This window comes from Pyrus communis, chromosome 6 (genome assembly GCF_963583255.1).
Source record: "Pyrus communis chromosome 6, drPyrComm1.1, whole genome shotgun sequence".
Classification (NCBI taxonomy): domain Eukaryota; kingdom Viridiplantae; phylum Streptophyta; class Magnoliopsida; order Rosales; family Rosaceae; genus Pyrus; species Pyrus communis.
Window position 1 is genome coordinate 4,096,864 of NC_084808.1, and position 16,454 is coordinate 4,113,317.

Here is a 16,454-nt window from a genome sequence, read left to right on the forward strand (position 1 = left end):
GCTTGGGAAAGTAGTGTGTAAGCACGTGTCAGGCTTGTTCAGATAATGTATGGGTATTTTTCCTATGAGGGACAAGATGGTAATGTTGCACCCTCGTTCGATTACATTTAGTCGTTTACTTATTGTTGGGCTTGACCCAATGTTATTATACACTTACCTTCAGAATAGGTAAAACTACTAGTGTGTGGGCGAAAACTTTCAATGTTCAATTTCGATTTAAATATATCTATTTTGACTTGGTGCTTTCGTAAGAGATTTTATACTGTAGTATTGTTTTGAAAGAGAATGAAAGTATGAGTTTTGAGGCATGAAATAGGAATCATTGCACTCTGATCACGACGGAAGGACATTCTCTTTTATACAACATCTCTAGTTGATTTTAAATTTTGAGGACGAAATTTTTAAGGTGGGTAGATTGTGACAACCTGTCCCAAATTTTATGTTTTTATTAATTTTAGAAGCGTGAATTTACGAAAATGCCCTAGAGGCAAGGACTTTGACTTCCGTTGATCACTGGTTAGAGTGACATATGACTTATTCTTTTAGCATATCCTCGTAGTACTTGCCACTATGAACACATAGGAGAAAGCCGTTTGCGAGTTTGAATTATAACGGTATAATTACGGACGTTTGAAGTTGGTTATTTAAAGGTAGTTAAATTATTTGAACTCCCGCCTTGTGGGAAGACTAGCCTTAAGTAAAGAGAAAAAGGGACCAATCAAATTAAAAGGGGTGGAGGACCAATGAGAAATCAGAAAAGAAGAAGAAAAAATAAAAAAAAGAAAAAAAAGAAGGGGGAGTAGCCTTCCCGTCGACCCACACCCACCTCGAGCTCCCATTTTCCAAGGCCGATTCCGGCCAACTCCGGTGGAGATTTTCGACTCCACCACCACCATCTTGGAGCTCCGGTATGTGGTGGTTTGAGGCCACGAAAGTCGACGAAACCCACCTATGAACCACCTATGAACCACCTTGATTAACCACGGTATGTGGTGGTTTGAGGCCACGAAAGTCGACGAAAATCAATAGTACTTCGACCACCTTTTTCAATTTTCCGGCAAATCGGCAAAGCGATGGCCGATGCTACCACTTGGGCTTTGTAGCCCATCATGCCAAGAGAAAATTCCAACCAACCTTGACCCCGTTGGACCTCCGTAGACGACGAATCGACGTCGGGAAGTTTTAGGCACCCGCCGGCTTTGTGGGCAAAATTGACCCCCTTCCGTCCACTTTTGGACTTTGTGGCAGGCGACAATAGATCATGATGTCTTGATGTGCGTGCAAGATAATCATAGCATGGACCCCAGGTGAGTGGCTCTTTTTCTTTCATAGGCATATAATTGATAGTTCCACAAGCACTTCTAAAGTGATGGAAGCGATGGTAGCGAGTATGATTGTGTTGAGATATATTATAGCTCATAAACCTGCACCCCGGTCTTAGTGCTCCCTGATAGGAGCATATTTAGGCGACTTAGTTAGCTTGTTTTCGTGCATTTATGTTGTTAGTTCGTAGTTATTTTAGTAGTTTAAGCCATTTTCGTGTGTTTTTAGGTTCCCATGGCTAAGGAAGCAAAAAGGAGCATTTTGGAGCAAAATCGGGCTTGGAATGGATACCTTATGCTTGGAGCAAAAGGAATGGACGAAATTGAAGACCTAAAGGAGTTAGGATTCCTAATCACAAGAGGATTCCTAATCAAATGAGGAATCCTAGTCAAAGAAGGTTTCCTACTTGGAGAAGGAAAGTTAAGCCAAGGTTTCCTATTTTGGTTTAACCTTTCCTAATCCTAAATGTCCTTGAATTCCAACAAGTTTGAAGGCACCTTATGTATTTTAGGACACAAAACAAAGTTCCCTTGCAACCTAAATACCATGCCGTGCATCCCTTAGTGCTTCCCTTCCTTGCCGTGCAAGGGAGGGCCTTCTTTCCTATTCCAAAGCATTAAAACACATTCTTTTTTCATATCAAACTTGATGCGAGATTTATACGCACACAAATTAAACCCTCTTTTTATCAATTGTAGTAAGTATGTAAGTAGGGATCGTTCTTAACCGGGGATTAGGAGGGATTGCAAATCACTTGGAAACTGACTCAAAAACGTAAAATAAAGTTTAAAACACTAAACTAGACTCAAAGAATGCGAAACTAAATGCTTGAAATACTAAAACAAACCAAAAGACTCAAACATCACCCAAAACACTCAAAACTGCCTTAAAAACACTTTCTGGGCAGTTTTGAGCACTTTGGTGAATTTGGACGAATTTGTGTAACAAATTGAATCAAAACAATTATAAACACAAACTAATACACTTTCTAACTAAATTGGACATTAAAGTAAAGGGGGATTTAGGTTTTGACGAAATTAAACTAAATGAACAAATTGCAATTAAAACAGAATGTAAATATGAAATTGATGAAATGGAATGAATGGATGCTAGCCAAGGGGTTCATCTCCACACATGTTACACTTGCATAATAAAAAGATTTCCAATTGCATTTCAATAAACCATGAATTCTCAAAGCTCCAAGTTAATTAGATCCGCTTAAATTAACTTTAAGATTTCCCTAGATTCATTGGATTGAATGGAATACGCATTACAACCAAATTATTCCTAATCAAAGTCCCTAACTATGGAATACGCATGATAGAGACATTCAACAAAGTCATTAAGTTCAACGGAAATCATAAGTGTTGACGAGGCATTCGTTACTATGGAATACGCATGAAACTTATGCCAAGAATTCGTTTAACGCGATTGTTTATAAGCAACCTCCACTACTTGTGAATATAAGTTCATAACTATTAGGTGAAACTCACTTATATTCTAGCGTCATATTCATGCATGAAAATTAAGCGTGCACTCTCAATAAACATACATAAATAAGTTATCAATCAAACGGTTAAACAAATTGAATCCACAACTTATGAAACGCAATTAGAAGTAATCAAATCAAAATGCAAGCATAAACATATATTTCGAATCCCCCCCTAGCCAAGGGGGTTTAGTTCCTCATACGTACAAGATAAAAAGAAGTAAATTTAAACATTGAAATCAAAGAAACACCTAAACATTCCAACAACTCAAACTTGAATTGTATGAACGTTTAGGCCCTCTTCTCTTCCTCTTTGTTGTAGCACAAGGTCTAAGGAAATGTTTAGGACTTTAGGTGTATGTTGAATGGAGTGGGGAGTGGTTGGAGTGGCTGCAATGGAGGAGAGAATGCTGGAAAACTGGAAGGGGTATGCACGGCAAGAATGGGGGATTTTGTGTTGTGTTGTGGTGTGGTGAATGGAATTTAATTGTATGAATGCATTGCATGTTTTATAGGGAGATAATGGATGGGAGAACATGTGAATGGCAGCTAGGAATGAATAAAGAAGGGAATGCATGTGGATACAACTACTTTGGTTGGTGGAAAACTGAAAATGCAAATGGGAATGCTGGAAATGCAAATGGGATGCACGGCAAGGGGTGGTTTGGTGTGCATGTGGCTGATTTGTTTGTTGGAAAAGCATGTGGATACAAGCTAGGGTGAATGATTAAGAATGCAAGTGGATTAAAGAGGGAATATGGAAGTGAATATGCAGAAAATGATAGGATGAATGCATGTGGCTGCAATCATGAAGATTGCATGGAATTGGGATGGAATTGCCACGGCAAGGATGGGTGCATGGCTGAAATTTGTAGGTTTTTGGGAAGAGAATGGGCTAGGCCTTTTGTTTTATGTCTTAAGTGCATACAAGGCCTTCAATTTTATCCAACACTTTGGCTCCATGCATAAGCTATCCATCCTTAGCCCAAAAGTGCTCCAAAAGGCCCTAAATGCACTTCTTTGCTCCATTAGCCCTTAAACCCTGAAAACATACGAAAATGGCTTAAAAGACTAAAATAACTAAGGAAACACAACGTAAATGCACGAGAACAAGCCAATTAAGTCGCATAAATATGCTCCTATCAAAACTCAGCCATAACTCACATACCCTTTTCTATTCCAAAATCTTGCCTAATTTCAGAAATAAAGAGCATTCCCTTTCTTGCACTCCTTGGCCGCAAGTTACTTCCCTTTCCTTTGATTTTTTGACTTTGTGTTTCCTTTTCTTTAAGGATTTGGAGTTAATTCCTTTCCTAAACTAAGTAATAAAGCCTTAGGATTCTTTCTTCCATATAAAACCCCTATGCCGCACCCTTATTGAACCCTAATCACCCTTCCATCAAACTTTCCACCATTCTTCTACTTCTATACCTTCATCCCAGCCTTCATACACCACCCTTAACCCTTGCCGCACAACCCTACCTTCCTAAATCCATTCAAAACCCAGAAAATCATCCACAAAACCACCCTAGACTCTTGTGCCGTGACTTAGCAAGGAAGAAGAGAAGGAAGACGAAGCCTTGGACATTTGTGCATTCGAGTTGGAGTGTTGGAACGTTTTTAGGTGTAATCTATCTTTTGTTTTCAATGTTTAATTCTATTTTCCTTTGTTTTGTTATGAACATGAGAGGCTAAACTCGTTTTAGCCTAGGGATGCTTTGAAACCATGATTACGTTTATAATATGAGTTGATTAATTCCAGTTGTGATTTCATAAATTGTGAATGCAATTTACTTAACCGTTTGATGGATAACTTATTCTTGTATTTTGATTAGGGAGGCCTACTTAATTTGCATGCTTGAATTTGGTGCTAGAATATAAGAGAGTTTCACATAATCGTCACAAACTTATATTCACAAGTAGTTAAGGTTGTTTTCACAATCATGTTAAGTAAATTCCTAGCATGAGTATCATGATGTCATAGTTACAAGTGCTTTGTCAATACTTATGATTTCCATTGAACGTAATGATCTTTGATTGTATCTCTATTATGATGTCATGTAGGGGACTTTTGAAGAATGCTTTGGGTTGTCGTATGATGTCATCCAATCCACTAACTTAAGGGAAATCTGAGGGTTAATTAGTGATGTTACGGTTAATCTGGGGTGTTGAGGTTCATGGTTTATCAGAAAAACAACTGGAAATCAATTTATGTTTGAATGTATCATGTGTGGAGAAGTATCCCTTGGCTATTCCATCATCCATTGGTTTTTCTTAATTTCGTAAAAATCTGTTTTCAAGTTTTTAATTTACTTGTTTTTATCTTAAATTCGTCAAAAACCCAATCCCCTTTATTTAATTGTGTCAAATCTGTCCTAATTAGTGTTTTTGAGTGTTTTGAATCAAAACCAATTCTATTTTCGTCCAAATTGAGTCCTAGAGTCTAGTTTGAGTCTTTTTGATTGTTTTGTGTTGTTTTGAGTCTTTTAAGTTTGTTTTGAGTCATATAAGTTTAGTTAAGAGTCTTTTGAGTTTGTTAAAGTGTTTTGAAGCATATTTTTGTATCTTTGAGTCAGTTTTCATTAGATTAGCAATCCTTCCTAATCCTCGGCCTAGAACGATCCCTACTTATATCTATACTACAATTGTCAAAAAGAGGGTTTAATTTGTGTGCTATTATATATCACATCAAATTTTTGGCGCCGTTGCCAGGGATTAGCAACTTTGCTAATCCCCCGTTGTTTCTTTTTGTTTCTTTTTCATATATTTTTGTTTTAGCTACTGACCTTGTTTCTTTTCTTGTTTGTAGGTACTAGTTTATGACTCGTAGTTCTCAACCTATTAGTGCAAACATCTTGGATTTTGACGACGATTTTGAGCGCACTTTGAGAAGGAAGAAGAAAGACCCAGAACTTCATCCATCAAGTTCTAGTTCGGCTTCTAATCTTGAGGAGGAAGAAGAACACACGGCAAGGGAGGAAGAAGAAGTCCAAACCATGGCAGCGGATAACCGTACAATCAAGGAGCTTTCCGCCTTGGGAATGGACAATGCCGCACCATTATGCATCCAATACCCAAGGGCGGCTCAAGACAAAACCGACGAATTTGAATTGAAGTCAAGTTTGTTGCACCACATTCCGAAGTTCCATGGACTGTCCATGGAGGATCCCAACAAGCATTTGAAGGAGTTCGAGGTGGTGTGTTCGAGCATGACTCCAATTAACGTTGATAGTAGTATTTTGAAGATGAAGGCTTTCCCGTTCTCACTATTGGAGAAGGCCAAGGATTGGTTATACGAGCTAGCATCCGGAATGGTCACTTCTTGGGAGAGCATGAAGAAGGCGTTTCTTGAGAAGTTCTTTCCTACTTCAAGAGTCATTCTCTTGAGGAAGAAGATTAGCGGAATCCAACAAAGTCAAGGGGAGTCTTTTCCAACGTACTATGAGCGTTTTAAAGCCCTTGTTGCATCATGTCCTCAACATCAAATGAAGGAGGAGCTTTTACTTCAATACTTCTATGAAGGTCTTCTTCCCATTGAAAGGCAAATGCTCGATGCCTCGGCGGCAGGTGCGTTGGTGGATAAAACTCCCATGGCAGCCAAGAACCTAATTGCGAACCGGGCTCTCAATGCACAACAATACGAAGGAATTGGGCAAAGGGACCCCCCACGGCAACAAGTGCATGAGGTAAGTTCTCAATCCGACATTCAAACTCAATTAGCTAATCTTACTTCTATTGTGTCTCAGATGGCCGAAGGAATGAAGATCCAAGGACCAATTGTATGTGGCGTATGTTCTATCCAAGGACACCCTTCGGAAAAGTGCCCTCAATTGATTGAGAATGGGGGATGGGAGAGCGCAAACGCCATTGGATTTCCAAGCCAAAATCAGCCAATGAATGATCCATATTCCAATACATACAATCCGGGTTGGAGAGACCATCCAAACTTCAAGTGGAGGGAGCCTCAACAACCTCAACAACAAGGAGGCTTTAGGCAGCAACCCCCGGGGTTTTACACCAAAACCTACTGCCAAGATTCAACCCAACCCCAATCTGCCCAAAACCATCAAGGTACATCTTTAGATAATGCTACACTTCTTAAGTTACTTACCAATTTGTCTCAGGGGCAAGAAAATCAAAACAAGGCGATGCAAAACCAAGACAAAAGGGTGGACCAATTAGAGAAGCAAATTGGGCAGATTGCGGAGTTTGTAGGGCAATTCCAAGACCAAGGCAAGCTCCTAAGCTCAACCATTGTCAATCCAAAGGGAGGGTTCGAATCTGCCAAAGTAATCACTTTGAGGAATGGAAAAGAAGTTGGCACTACATCTACACCACCCAAAACAAGTCCGAATGAAGAGAAGAAGTTGCAACATGAAGTGGAGGATGCAAGCATGCCCACGGCAAGGGTACAAACACCCTTGCCGCAAGCACTTAAGGACCAAAATTCATCCATTCCATCCCATTCGGCCACCAAAGGTAAGTTGGGTTCAAATTCGATTAATTCTAACCCCGTTCCACCCAATGTTCCCTTTCTTCACAGATTTTTTGCAAACAAATAAGGAGGAGCATGAGAAAGACATTCTTGAGACGTTTAGGAAAGTTCAAGTCAATATCCCACTCTTAGATGCCATAAAGCAAGTGCCCAAATACACCAAGTTCTTGAAGGAATTATGCACTACAAGGAAGAGGGCTTCAAATAAAGAGGTAGTGAGGGTAAGTGAAAACGTTTCCACTGTTTTACAAAGAAAGTTACCACCAAAGTGCAAAGATCCAGGTAGCTTTACAATTCCTTGTATTATTGGCCAAACTAAGTTCGAACATGCTATGTTAGACTTAGGAGCTTCAATTAACGTCATGCCATACTCTATTTATGCTTCAATGAACCTTGGTGAATTGAAAAATGATGGTGTGATTATTTAGTTGGCCGATAGATCTAATGCCTATCCAAAAGGCGTATTGGAAGATGTCTTAGTGCAGGTGAATAATTTGATCTTTCCGGCGGATTTCTACGTTCTTCAAATGGAAGAAACCACCCATGCTCCATCCTTGCCGCTTCTTCTTGGGAGACCATTCATGAAGACGGCCCGAACTAAGATAACCATGTTTAAAGGCACTTTAACAATAGAATTTGATGGGGAAGTGATTGATTTTAATATTTTTGAAACTATGAGATTTCCTAATGATGATCACTCATGTTTCTCTATTGATATTCTTGATTCTTTGGCGCAGGCACACCTTGATCAATTACATGGAGATGCACTTGAAACGGTCATTACAAATGGCATAGAAGTGAAGGATCACATGGCTGCCACCATAGCAACCCACGACAAACAATTGCACTACTATGCAGTGGCCTTTGATGAGGAAGTAATTGAGACCGTGGCAGCCCTAGAGTCATTGCCACGGCTCCAAGGTAAGTCCCTTAGTCCAATCTCAATTCCAATTTCAACTAACAAGTTGCTTCCTTCTATAGAACAACCACCTACCCTTGAGCTCAAACCGTTGCCAAATCACTTGAAGTATGTGTTCTTGGGCAAGCAAGACACATTGCCCGTCATTGTGGCATCATCACTCACTGCACAAGAGGAGGAGAAATTGGTGAGGGTTCTTAAAGAGCACAAGACGGCCATTGGGTGGACTTTGGCCGATATCAAGGGCATAAGCCCTACCACATGCATGCATCGAATTCTCATGGAAGAAGGCGCCAAACCATCAAGGGAAGCCCAACGTCGACTCAACCCACCAATGATGGAAGTTGTGAAGAAGGAAATCATCAAATTACTTGATTGTGGAGTCATCTATCCTATCTCGGATAGTTGTTGGGTTTCACCGGTTTAAGTGGTTCCCAAGAAGTCCGGAGTCACGGTGGTGAAGAATGAAGAGAATGAACTTGTGCCTACACGCGTTCAAACCGGTTGGAGAGTGTGCATTGACTATAGGAAGCTAAATGCCGCAACAAGGAAAGATCACTTTCCTTTGCCATTCATCGATCAAATGCTTGAAAGGTTAGCCGGTCATTCCTTTTATTGCTTTCTTGATGGTTATTCGGGTTATAATCAAATTGTCATAGCACCAGATGATCAAGAAAAGACCACCTTTACTTGTCCATTTGGTACTTTTGCATATCGTCGTATGCCATTTGGTTTATGCAATGCACCGGCCACTTTCCAACGATGCATGGTAAGTATATTCTCGGATTATGTTGAGAAAATAATTGAAGTGTTTATGGACGATTTTAGTGTTTTTGGGGACTCATTTGATGATTGTTTGCATAATCTTACTTTAATCTTGAAAAGATGAATGGAAACTAACCTTGTTTTGAATTGGGAAAAATGTCATTTTATGGTCAAACAAGGCATAATTTTGGGTCATATCATCTCTGAAAAAGGAATTGAAGTTGATAAGTCTAAAATAGATCTTGTACGTTACTTACCCTCTCCTACTTCGGTTAGAGAGGTTCGTTCTTTTCTTGGCCATGCAGGATTTTATAGGCGATTTATCAAGGATTTTTCCAAGATTGCACAACCCCTATGCCGTCTCCTACAAAAAGAAGTGGCTTTTGAGTTCAACGAGGAGTGTGAGAAGGCATTCAAGCATCTCAAAGACATGCTTACCACGACACCCATTATCATTCCACCAGATTGGACGTTGAGGAGTGTGATGCATCCGATTATGCAATAGGGGCTGTTTTGGGCCAAAGGAAGAATAAGCAACCACACGTCATATATTATGCTTCCCGGACCTTAAATGATGCTCAATTAAACTACTCTACCACTGAAAAAGAACTTCTTGCCGTTGTGTTTGCTTTAGATAAGTTTCGTTGATATTTACTTGGCACTAAAGTGATTGCATATTCTGACCATGCAGTTTTAAGGTACTTATTCACCAAAAAGGAGGCCAAACCAAGGCTCATTCGATGGATGCTTCTTCTCCAAGAGTTTGACATTGAAATTCGAGACAAGAAAGGGAGTGAGAACGTGGTTGCTGACCATCTAAGTCGTTTGGTGTGCAATGAGGACTCTTTACCCATCCAAGAGACATTCCCTGATGAGCAATTGCTGTCCATTAAGGTATGTGAACCTTGGTATGCTGATTTGGTGAACTTTTTGGTGTCAAAACGTGTTCCAAGTACCATAGCTAGGCACTAATGTGATAAACTAAAGAAAAAGGCACGGTTTTATGTATGGGATGACCCATATTTGTGGAAGTTTTGTGCAGATCAGATTGTTCGTCGTTGTGTGCATGATTGTGAGTTTAATTCAATTCTAACCTTTTGTCACACTTATGCATGTGGTGGACATTTTGGCACACAACGCACTGCCCTTAAGGTGTTAGAATGTGGTTTTTATTGGTCTACAATCTTTAAAGATGCTAAGACTTTTTGTTTAACTTGTGATCGTTGTCAACGAATGTGAAATATAGGTGCAAGGGACCAAATGCCGCAAACACCCATCTTTAATGTTGACATTTTTGATGTTTGGGGCATTGATTTCATGGGCCCTTTCCCATCTTCGTTTGGTTTTACTTATATTTTTCTTGCGGTGGATTATGTCTCAAAATGGGTGGAAGCCAATGCCACCCGTACTAATGATTCTCGAGTTGTTGCAGATTTTATAAAAACTAACATCTTTGCTAGATTTGGGATGCCTAGAGTGCTTATTAGTGATGGAGGGTCTCACTTTTGCAATCGTACCATAGAGGCATTGCTCAAGAAGTATCAAGTCACACATAAGGTTTCAACACCTTACCATCCCCAAACCAATGGCCAAGCCGAGGTGTCCAATAGAGAAATCAAGCAAATTATGGAGAAGACCGTTGGACCAACAAGAAAAGATTGGAGCGTGCGTTTGGAGGATGCATTATGGGCTTATAGAACGGCTTACAAAACACCCATAGGGATGTCCCCTTTTCAGCTAGTCTATGGCAAGCCATGTCATCTCCCCGTGGAGTTAGAACACAAGGCTCATTGGGCGATCAAGACATTCAACATGGACATAGATGCGGCTAGAATGCATAGAAAGTTGCAATTGAATGAACTTGAGGAGATTAGGCGTGAAGCATATAAGAATGCTTGCATTTACAAGGAAAAGACCAAAGCTTTCCATGACAAGATGATCCGAAGCAAAACATTCTCCATAGGGCAAAAAGTTTTACTTTTTAATTCTCGCCTTCATTTATTTCCTGGTAAGTTACGTTCTAAGTGGATTGGGCCTTTTGTTGTTACTAATGTTTTTCCATATGGCGCAGTTCAAATCCAAAGCTTGAGGAATGGCCAAGAATTCAAGGTGAATGGGCATCGTTTGAAGCCCTATTATGCAAATGTTGAAGGGCAGGTTTTGGAGGACATCACTCTCCATGCCGTGGGCTCTAATTGAGGACAAGAAGAATGCTTGTCCGGCTGCACGACGTTAAAGCAAGCGCTTCTTGGGAGGCAACCCATGCATTCAACTAGAGAGGATTTGGGCAATTCACCAATTCATGCCACAAAATCAGATTTGCGTTCCTAAATCTCTATCTCTTTATTGTTTTTATTTCATCATGTTAGTTAGTTATATTGTTTGTTTAAATGTGAGTCTTTGTTTGAAACATTGAGGACAATGTTTGATTTAAGTGTGGGGGGGGGGGGGGTAAACAAGTTGTTTTTGCATGTTTTTACATGAATTTCGTGGGATTTTATTACCTATCACTTATAATGTTGTTTCTCACTGTTTTTAAGTGTTTTAGGAGTGTTTTGAAGTGTTTTTATGTCTTTTGTTCAGAAAATCCGAAAATTTACAAAAAAAATTGCAAAACAGTTTTGAAAAACCCAAAAAGAGTTGTTTTTGTGTGTTTGTTTGTGTCTTAGGTTACCTTCCAACACAATGATGAGGATTTGGTTTTTAATTGCATGACTATTAAAGAATGTTGTAAACATGGCTGGAAGTTGATTTATGCTTTGGTTTATGCTTGGTTATGGTTATAGCTTATGAATTCACATGTAATTACAAAGAAAAAAAAAATCAGTTTTTGTAACATGCTTGAAGGAAGGAACTCAAACTAAAGCTACATCCTTGAGAGACTTGAGCCTATAACGTTCTTTGGAGAGTATAAATCTGTGATTTCTTGTTTTCTAAAGTCATTGCTTGATCTCATCATTTTTTGCTTGGTTGCTACTTAGAATGCATTTTATCATTAAAGTTCCAAATACTAGAACTCATGCCCATTTCATTCAAAGCATGATATTGATTGCATAACATACAATAAGATGAAGTTGTTAGTCAAACCAAAGCCAAAAAGCCTATCCCTTTTCATATGTATTGTAGGATTAACCCTTTGGAGCCTTTTCAAGCCTATTTTCTTTATTAGCCCCATTATCCTTACCTAAGCCTAGATTAGGATTTCCCATACCCTTGTTCTTAAAGGATAGTGAAGCACGACTTAGAATGAACTCCTTTTGATCAATATATTGCAGAAAATGAGTGTGGGGGAAGATGATAGGGCACGGCAAAAGAAGGAAATAAAGAAAAAATTTCGTGGAAAAATAAAAAGAAAATAGAAAAGTGTTGAAAAGAAAGAAAAAGTGTTGAAAAATAAGTGAGAATGATCTCACAAGTGTTGGTTGTTGAAGAAAGGGTCCAAAAGTTTGAATTTGACCCTAAATGTTGCATGAATCTTCCCTTGTGTTTAAAAGTTAATTTCTGCCATCAAAAGTGAGTTTAAGTGTCAATTTCATTACTTTGCTTCCTATTGCTTTAAGAACCTTTGTTTTTCTTTACCTTTATTTGTTAACCAATACCCTTAGCCTCGTTACAATCCTCAACTTCTATCTTGATGTTATGTGTTCAATATGTGGAGTTTGAATTTGGTATGAGCATATGGAATCACTGGTTCTCGTTCTAAGTAATAGCATTCCATTCATGAGATCATATTCATGTCATTGTCGTAAATCCGGAAAATGCTTTCTTTGATATAACATATGTGAGTGTTAGTCTTCATATTTACATCAATCTTCTCACATATACCTAGTGTAGGGTGTGAAGTTAGAAAATCTGTGTGAAAATAGAGTGCATTCTAGTGAGGAATTGAGGGAATTCTCTAAGGCATGTTACTACATTCAAAACATTGTTTTAATTGATTAAATGTGAACTAATAAGTGGTAACTATGATTAAGTGTTTGTTGAAGTGTAAAGAAAGCTAAAAACCGTGGGAATGATGTTCTTTAATGTGTCATGTTCGTTGGAAATCCCTGAGGTACAAGTTGGAAGGTTTAGAATGTGTTTGTTTTGTTTTTGGTTTCTTTTGTTTTGTTTTGCTCGAGGACTACCAAAAGCTAAGTGTGGGGGAATTTGATAGGAGCATATTTAGGCGACTTAGTTAGCTTGTTTTCGTGCATTTATGTTGTTAGTTCGTAGTTATTTTAGTAGTTTAAGCCATTTTCGTGTGTTTTTAGGTTCCCATGGCTAAGGAAGCAAAAAGGAGCATTTTGGAGCAAAATTGGGCTTGGAATGGATAGCTTATGCTTGGAGCAAAAGGAATGGACGAAATTGAAGACCTAAAGGAGTTAGGATTCCTAATCACAAGAGGATTCCTAATCAAATGAGGAATCCTAGTCAAAGAAGGTTTCCTACTTGGAGAAGGAAAGTTAAGCCAAGGTTTCCTATTTTGGTTTAACCTTTCCTAATCCTAAATGTCCTTGAATTCCAGCAAGTTTGAAGGCACCTTATGAATTTTAGGACACAAAACAAAGTTCCCTTGCAACCTAAATACCATGCCCTGCATCCCTTAGTGCTTCCCTTCCTTGTCGTGCAAGGGAGGGCCTTCTTTCCTATTCCAAAGCATTAAAACACATTCCTTTTTCATATCAAACTCAGCCATAACTCACATACCCTTTTCTATTCCAAAATCCTTGCCTAATTTCAGAAATAAAGAGCATTCCCTTTCTTGCACTCCTTGGCCGCAAGTTACTTCCCTTTCCTTTGATTTTCTGACTTTGTGTTCCTTTTCTTTAAGGATTTGGAGTTAATTCCCTTCCTAAACTAAGTAATAAAGCCTTAGGATTCTTTCTTCCATATAAAACCCCTATGCCGCACCCTTATTGAACCCTAATCACCCTTCCACACAACCTGCCTTCATTCACTCAGAAACATAACCTTGCCGCAGCCTTCCATCAAACTTTCCACCATTCTCCTACTTCCACACCTTCATCCAAGCCTCCATACACCACCCTTAACCCTTGCCGCACCACCCTACCTTCCTAAATCCATTCAAAACCCAGAAAATCATCCACAAAACCACCCTAGACTCTTGTGCTGTGACTTAGCAAGGAAGAAGAAAAGGAAGACGAAGCCTTGGACATTTGTGCATTCGAGTTGGAGTGTTGGAACGTTTTTAGGTGTAATCTATCTTTTGTTTTCAATGTTTAATTCTATTTTCCTTTGTTTTGTTATGAACATGAGAGGCTAAACTCGTTTTAGCCTAGGGATGCTTTGAAACCATGATTACGTTTATAATATAAGTTGATTAATTCCAGTTGTGATTTCATAAATTGTGAATGCAATTTACTTAACCATTTGATGGATAACTTATTCTTGTATGTTGATTAGGGAGGCCTACTTAATTTGCATGCTTGAATTTGGTGCTAGAATATAAGGGAGTTTTACATAATCGTCACGAACTTATATTCACAAGTAGTTAAGGTTGTTTTCACAATCATGTTAAGTAAATTCCTAGCATGAGTATCATGATGTCATAGTTACAAGTGCTTTGTCAATACTTATGATTTCCATTGAAGGTAATGATCTTTGATTGTATCTCTATTATGATGTCACGTAGGGGACTTTTGAAGAATGCTTTGGGTTGTCGTATGATGCCATCCAATCCACTAACTTAAGGGAAATTTGAGGGTTAATTAGTGATGTCACGGTTAATCTGGGGTGTTGAGGTTCATTGTTTATCGGAAAAACAACTGGAAATCAATTTATGTTTGAATGTATCATGTGTGGAGAAGTATCCCTTGGCTATTCCATCATCCATTGGTTTTTCTTAATTTCGTAAAAATCTATTTTCAAGTTTTTAATTTACTTGTTTTTATCTTAAATTCGTCAAAAACCCAATCCCCTTTATTTAGTTGTGTCAAATCTGTCCGAATTAGTGTTTTTGAGTCAAAACCAATTCTATTTTCTTCCAAATTGAGTCCTAGAGTCTAGTTTGAGTCTTTTTGATTGTTTTGTGTTGTTTTGAGTCTTTTAAGTTTGTTTTGAGTCATATAAGTTTAGTTAAGAGTCTTTTGAGTTTGTTTAAGTGTTTTGAAGCATATTTTTGTATCTTTGAGTCAGTTTTCATTAGATTAGCAATCCCTCCTAATCCCCGCCCTAGAACGATCCCTACTTATATCTATACTACAATTGTCAAAAAGAGGGTTTAATTTGTGTGCTATTATATATCACATCACTCCCGTCCGTGGCCAAGGCACGGTCCTTCATGTGATGTTCACCTCCAGCACCTTACGCCCACCTTGGATCCAAGGTAGGTGCATAGTCCTGTCGTACAGACCTCTTTAGGTGGTTCCGACTCGTAGGTGACCCGCGATTATTCGCACAGTCTTCACGAGATCGTATCACTTGAGCGTATTTATTTACACCCATTCTTGTCGTACAGACCATTTTAGGTGGTTCCGATTTGTGTATAGGTATACTTATTGAGCTATTGGCTAGCATGATTGTTGAGATATGGATAAGTCGTACAGGTCACTATAGGTGACTCCGACTTATATGCTAGCCATGGTTGATGAGATATGGATAAGTCATACAGGTCACAAGAGGTGACTCCAACTTATGTGTTAGCATTGATTGATGAGATATGGGTGCAGTCGTACAGGTCACATTGGATGACTCCGATTGATGCATGATTGGATGACTCCGATTCATTTGGCCTACTTATTAATGCATGGTGGATTTGATGGACATGGCAAACCGTGGTTTTGGCCATTTTTGAGTATGGTTTAGATATATGTATATATGTTGTATTGTCTTATGAAAAACGATACAGGTTTTACATTGAGGGGCATTACTTTTAGAGAGGTAATAACTTTGGGAAGCTTGGTTTTATTGCTCACTCACACTCTCTGTTTGCTGCCCTCCAGGTTTTAGCTGCTAAGTTTGTATCGACAAAGATCTGTGGCGAATCTTAGTATTGATGGATACTCCTGAGGGTATGATTCTTACCCACACTTCTGTACCTTACTTATGCTCTGACGTCGTATGTGAAATGGGTTCACTCCCGCTCACAACGCACTCTGGTATTTAAAGTTTTTAGGTTCAAATTATTCACATTTTTCTACACTTTATCACATTTTATGGCTTCGTCACATTTCAAGCGTCGGCTAGCACAGCTTGATTCAGCGTCTAAGTGGACTTTCTGGGTCGGGGTGTGTCAGTTGGGCCGTTGTTGTAAAATGTGGTTTTTGTAATAAAACTTCCGTTGACCAAAAAAAAAAAAAAAAAAAAAAAATCAATTTGGTCATTTATGTTTCTCGTAGACATCAATTTGGTCATTGCAGGCCACGTCTGTTAAAACCTCTACTAGTGTGTTGATCATGCATGAGGCCCACAACTCTACTTATTTGTTGCCAAGTAGATTATACCAAAAAAAAAAAAAAAAT